The sequence below is a fragment of the Salvelinus namaycush genome, chromosome 25, assembly GCF_016432855.1.
Source record: "Salvelinus namaycush isolate Seneca chromosome 25, SaNama_1.0, whole genome shotgun sequence".
Lineage (NCBI taxonomy): Eukaryota > Metazoa > Chordata > Actinopteri > Salmoniformes > Salmonidae > Salvelinus > Salvelinus namaycush.
In genome coordinates this window covers 16,969,946-16,976,631 of record NC_052331.1, presented here as the reverse complement: position 1 = coordinate 16,976,631, position 6,686 = coordinate 16,969,946, and positions in this window count along the sequence as shown.

Genomic DNA, 6,686 nt, shown 5'->3' with positions numbered 1-6,686 from the left:
TCCATTCCTGACAAGCTGATCAGATTCAATTTCAGCCTCAGAGGCTGATAAATCAGGATTGTGCCTTGTAGGCTGTTTTATAGGTTTAGCTCCTTTCAGGCAGATTAGCAGTCAGTGCATTATGATTATGATTAAGAGTGGGTGCGCTCTATTCCTGGCAGGCTGATCCGTTTCAATTGCACCCTCAGAGGAAAATAAGTCAGGATGTTGCCTGTAGGCTGTCTGCAAGAAGCCTTACATATGAAACAGCCTACAAGGCATCATCCTGACTTATCAGCCTCTGAGGCTGAAATTGAATCTGATCAGCCTGTCAGGAATGGAGATCTCATACTGTAAATTTAAATATTATCCACAAAACATGAAGTGTCCCTTATAATTATACACATATCAGTTATGGAAGCTAACAACCAGCACAGATAACAAGCTAGCTAGCTAAAAGACTACCTAGCTAACTTGCAGCAGCAGCCACAGGGCTCTTTGAGGTGGTTATCATACATGGTCCATCTGAACAAATGAATGGATGAAGCATGGTACTTTTGATTATCTCGTGATCACGGCAATATTATCTTGTGATCTCGACAAAACAACTTTTGTTGTGTAGTGATCACGAGATAAGTTGTGATCTCGACGTAATGAAGAAGGTTTATTTATTTATTAAGAAATAATGCAAATGAACCAAGGTGTCCAAGTTAGCATGGCAACAAGCTCCGGTAACCCCCCCCTACTGAAATGCCTCCTTAAATGTGTCACATTTTTTATTCATTTAACTTTCAACTTCAAAAGGACATGGCTTGTAAAGTTCCAGCTGCAGAGAGTGTTGTCGACACTTGCAAAGAGCCACACTGCATTTGAAGCTGATCTGCACTTAGAATTGAGGAATTAAAAACTATGGCCTAGAGAAAGATTAGTCCGCCGAGAGTGAAAACTAATTTAACATCATCCAGCCACCGTGGAAATCTGTTTTTACACCTCATGATCACCGGGGCAACATCAGATCAGCATGAAATGCAAGTTTTTGTGGTTTATTAAGTCAGGCCACTGTCTGTCCATCTTGGCACAGCCTCACTAATTGCCTGTTCTATTATATACAGTGTTTGATGTCAATTCAGTTTATACTTTGGAGCTGAGTTTGACCATTCAACTAAAGCATTTATCCTACAACTATAACAGTATATGTATTGAAAGAAAAGTATGAAACACAACTTGTAATGAACACCCACAAATCAAAGTAGTCATCTAGTATTACACCCATAATGTTATGCTGCTTCAATATTCACCACATGGTCTATTCTCTATGATACTACACATTCATAGCATGACCATGGTTGAATGGCATTGGAATGTGGTGTTGAGTTATGTTCCTGTGTGGCTGTCAGCTTGTCACTCTACCACACAGCGATCCATATGAATGGCTGGCTACAATAGATCCAACAGACAGGAAGCCTACCCAGTGGCCTCTTTTCTCTCCATAGCTAGAGACAATAATACAAGAGTCCCATTGTATAATCAGCAGCACATTGATCCATGGCCGTCTAGCCTGTAGCAAATGTATTAGCCTCCCAACACAGTCACACACTTGACAGGACAAGACTATAATGAACACTTTGAAAAATACTTTTCTCATCGAGACAGAGAGAGATTTTTCTTCAGCCATTGTATGGATGTAGCCAGAAGGAAATAAAACCTTAATGATGCAATGTTGATGGAATGTCAAGTGTTTATTAACTGTTTCATTGCACATATAAATCCACACTGCATATTTTTCAACCATGTAATGCAGAACATACTGTAGATACAACATTCCAGGAAAACAAACAAACAGTTGGGTCATAATGTTCATATTTTACATGATTGTTCATTCAATACTGTTACTGTTACTTGGCCATCTTGTCCTTTTTAGGCCACAAACAGGACGAAAGCCTGTTTTTTTATATTTTCCTGAAAAAATAAGAACTTTAAGCAAGAGCGTCATAAAAAGACCTGATCCACTGTCTGCGTGTAAGCCTCCATGCATGCATTTATGTGTGCATGTCTGTGTCCTATGATTATATGTCCTATTTGAAACATGTCGACCGTTCATGCGAAAATACCCACAGCAGGGATGAGAAATACTCCTAGCCGGTCTTGGCAGAAAGTGACATTGAATGAATGTTCAAATAGCTACACACAAGCCGAAAATCACATGCTCAGGCTGATATGCATCTTATGAAAGAAATATCGTTCATCATTTTCATCTCAGTGCACCCCCTTCCGCGACCACGGTGACACAGTTGTGCGCTGAATAATAATAATACTGGGGATGGGACCTGATAAATGAGAGCTGATAAATCAACAACATAGCAGGCACAGAGAGAGAGGCGGAACAGCTCTGTTGGAACAGAAGAGAGGGAAGGCCATTCTGTTGTTGTTCTGTACTTATCTGTGTGGAAACAATCGAGGCTGTAGATTGTAGATCAAGGATGGCTGCTGTTTGTTTGATCACTGTTCTATAGTCTTTGACTTTAATGGAACAGGTCTCTTTCTCTCTCTGTGGATAAATGTTATACTCCGTGGGGTTAGCACTCACAGCTATTGGTCCTACAGTATGACTCATATTAGCGCAGTAGCAAACCAATAGGTACACACAAATTAAAGCATTTGTCTATCTTCTTATTTGTATTCTCTCTCTCTATTATTCCGTTGGGCTAGCATCCTCAGCTGTTTTCACACAGCTACCAGTCTTCTGACGACTCATACAGTATTAACAATTAAAAATCTATTGCTATGGGATTGACACCTCATAAACGAATGGGTAGATACAGAGACAAATTAAAGAATATACATGTATCTAACCCTCCGCGTTAGCTCTGAACAGTGAACTATAACACACTTGCTTATTCATTTTATGGCGTCAGCAGGGCGTGGGATGTGTAAGAAATTTGCTCTCTGCTTGTGGGGCCTGGATTTTATGTCGATAGTTCTGGAAGCATCCATCTTCGCGGGTCCACCAAAGGTCACAGGCTGCATAGTTTAGCAGCTGGTTTGCATCTGATTCCCCATGCTGAGGCTGGGACCCACAACACTGTGACTATGGCTGCAACCCTTGTTCAGCCATCCAGACAGACAAGGAGCCAAAGCTAGAGCCAGGATAGCTCTCTCTCTCTCTCAGTCTCTCCCTATCTCTATGATGGTCTTTGGAGAGTATGGGGAATGAGTGCATGCATTATTCCCCTGTGTATTTGGAGCTAGTGCTTGTCCCAAATAACTTAACTTATACATAAATCCCTTGACATGTAACAATGTAGATATTGTATCAAATATGCAAAGACAACACAGTGAATAGTGCTGGCAGATCTTCTCTGTCACATTCATAAATGAAAAATAGCTATTATTTACATGAAGCCAGGTTTAGTCAGGATTTAACTACAGCTCGAAATAGCAGCGAATAAACAACTATATATTTATAGTGTTGTGCATCTTTCATTTGTCCTTTTCATTTCTGATGTTCAAGACATCATTGTCATCCAACTTAACGTTAATTGTTCTTGCCAATAATTATCTACATATGTATGTACATTTGACGATATTGCTATTTTCATCCATTAAATGTCAGCTACGAAGAGCAAATGAAATATTCCTTCATATACAATTAATTTGCTCTGAGGTTTTTGGCATGTCCGAAAAGAAACAAATGCAGAACTTACATTACCCATTGCTGCTTCTTAAACTGCATTGACAAAACATTACCGATAGCTGTTCCCTATTTCTGAAAATTACATTTCACTCGAACAAATCCCTACTACCTAACTCTTACATTAGGTGTCACTAACCCCGTTTACAACTGGTGCTGACACACATCCCTTGTCCTGATCTTGTCCACAATTTGATTGTGCCCACATTTTAAGACAGGTATATACGATTAAAAGACGCATTGTTATCTGATCGTAATCAGATCCTCCTGACCACCTCCGGAGGTAGTGAGTGACTCATTGTATCTGGATATAATTCAAGTGTAAACAGATCTGGATGGTCAATCCATTTAAATAATCATTATTCTGGTCTCTAAATTGACTTAAATGGCAACAATAATTGTCTTAAAATAAATAAATAAATATTATTTTGAAAGAATATCTGTAAAAACATCTACATACAGGGAGGCACCAGGAAATCTGATCACAATGTGGGCACAGTGGATGGATAAGATACACATTTTAGTACCATGTGTAGACGTGACAAGCCTCAATTAGATAGTGATTGGATCATATTGATCAAATCACAATACCCACATGTTAGCACAAGGTGTAACCAGGCTACTCACTCAATATCATCACATACAAAATAACCAGAGTAATATCCTATTTGTTGCATGGTCAATTGGATTTAGCTTGACTACATGGCGTGGCCCAGTTGTAATGCTCCCATAGCTGTACCAGTATACTACAGTATGTTGGAGGGAGTGCCTGTGGAAGCAGGGAAGGAGCAGCCTTCACATGTCTCGGGTTCTCTGGTTGAGATTGCCCTGCATTCCTCTGGGGATAATCCATGTTATGAAATTGAAGTGCAGCATCGGAATATAAATTATTCCCTCCCTCCCGTGGGGGTTAAACAATGAACACGATCTGTACATCAAGACGATGGGCGGAAGAGGAGGTGTGCCTGTAAATGAGAGGAGCGATGGAGAAGACATCGTCAACGGTTTCCTGTACTGGTACATTTACAGCACAGCAGTTAAAAGGTGAAAGGGGGAAACTGTCTAAAGCACGTTTGGGTGGGGGTTGTACCATGTACCTATACTGGAACATATGGAGCAGACACTATGTACCTTCACTAATGGCATGAGAGGAGGATGTGAACTATCATCTCAGATCAAGCTGATTTAAAGCAGAAAGCTTATATCATATCAACAGCGACTAGCTAGCCAAAGTGTGTCAGTCTGCTTTTGGCATCAGCCTCCATTGTTTGATAAAGCCCCGGGTATTAGAAAACTCTTTTCATTAGCCCAGTGAGTCACCATCAGCCACATCCGTTCCTGCAGGGGCCAGACCATTCTTAGCACAGCGGTGGGGAAAGGAGTTCTGAGCTGGCATAAATTAGAGGTTAAATCTGAATGTTAACACAAAAAAAGGAACCACATGAAAAGCCCAACCTGACTGAAAACCTCAATGTTAAAGGAAGTGACCTACTGTATGGTGAACCAAATCTGACTCAGCTCTAGCTAAGAACTTTCCTCCTACTTCCTAGGGAATAGAAAACAACCCCCTGGTCACACCACATCATTTCAATGTGGATAATTGGGTAGTATTCGGTTGAGACTTTGATCAATGAGATGACAACCTATATTCACCCACTCAAAAAGAGAGCCAAAAGCTAGTTGGATTCCCAATGTGTTATCAAAAATGCTTTCAACCATCTAAAAGCCCAACCAAATTCCAGTGACAAAACATTGTCTGATGATTGGTTTAGTTGTCACCCTAATGTCTATCACTGTGATTTCAACCATTTAAAAGTACAGTAAAGGTCAAATGGGAATACAATGTCATATATTTTATTTATTTATACAACAGATTAATGTGTTACTTATCACTGTCCTTCATCTCGTAACAGAACCAAATTACCTGGATTGCAATTGAGATGACATTAAAAGTACATGGAGTACATGCAAGTGATCAATGCCGTTTGAGATTCTGCGCAGATCTCTACAGACCTGCGAACACCTATGTATGCTATCTTGAACATGCACACGTTATATGATTACATAATATCAATTTATAGTAACCTCAAAATGTAGCCATGTTACTCTTTTTAAGGTTGAATCTGAGCAACTGCAAGAAACCCATTCTTTAGAAAAAAAAATATGTGAATCCAACATATTATTTGTTAACTTGTCGACAACTTCATAGGTTATTTATTGTATTTCAAAAGTGATACTCAATTGTGTTTAGTTGTCAACGTAACCAAATATCAACATTTGAAGGGGCTTTATCTTCTGATTGGATAGTTCCTTCCATCTGTGCCACTGTCTGACATTAATTCCAGTTTGTCTACAAATTAATAATTAATATGTTGGATTCAAGTCTCCATCTCAACCAAAAATCTAAGTAGGACTAAATTAAATCAAATCAAACTTTAAATCCACCTCAAGTAAAGTTTGATTTGATTTAGTGCTATTTTTCTTTACTTAGATTTTTGGTTGAGCTGGAGACTTGATCCAAAATATAAATGATTAATTTGAAAACAAACTGGAATTAAAGGCAGACTAAGTCAGTGGCACAGATTGAACTATCCAAGGAAATGATACATCTTCTTCAAATGTTGATATGTGGTTGGGTTGACAACCAAACACAATTCAATATCAGTAAATATCATTACATTTTGAAATCAACCAGAGCTTCAAACACTAGGCCTATGTATTGTCTATTTTTTGTTGAATCCTGGGTTGAATTTAAGGTAGTTGTTGATGATTATATAGCCCTAAATAGTATCATTGATGATATATGAAAGATAAATGATGGTCACATTTCATTTGCTCTGTTAAACCTACCCTTTGGAATGACTTCGATAGCAACATTGAATCTAATAAAGGGATACTTCGAGATTTTGACAATCAGGCTCTTTATTTACTTCCCCAGAGTCAGATGAACTCGTGGATACCATTTTTATATCTCTGCTTGGAGTTTGAAGGAAGTTACTAACTAGTGCTTAGCGCA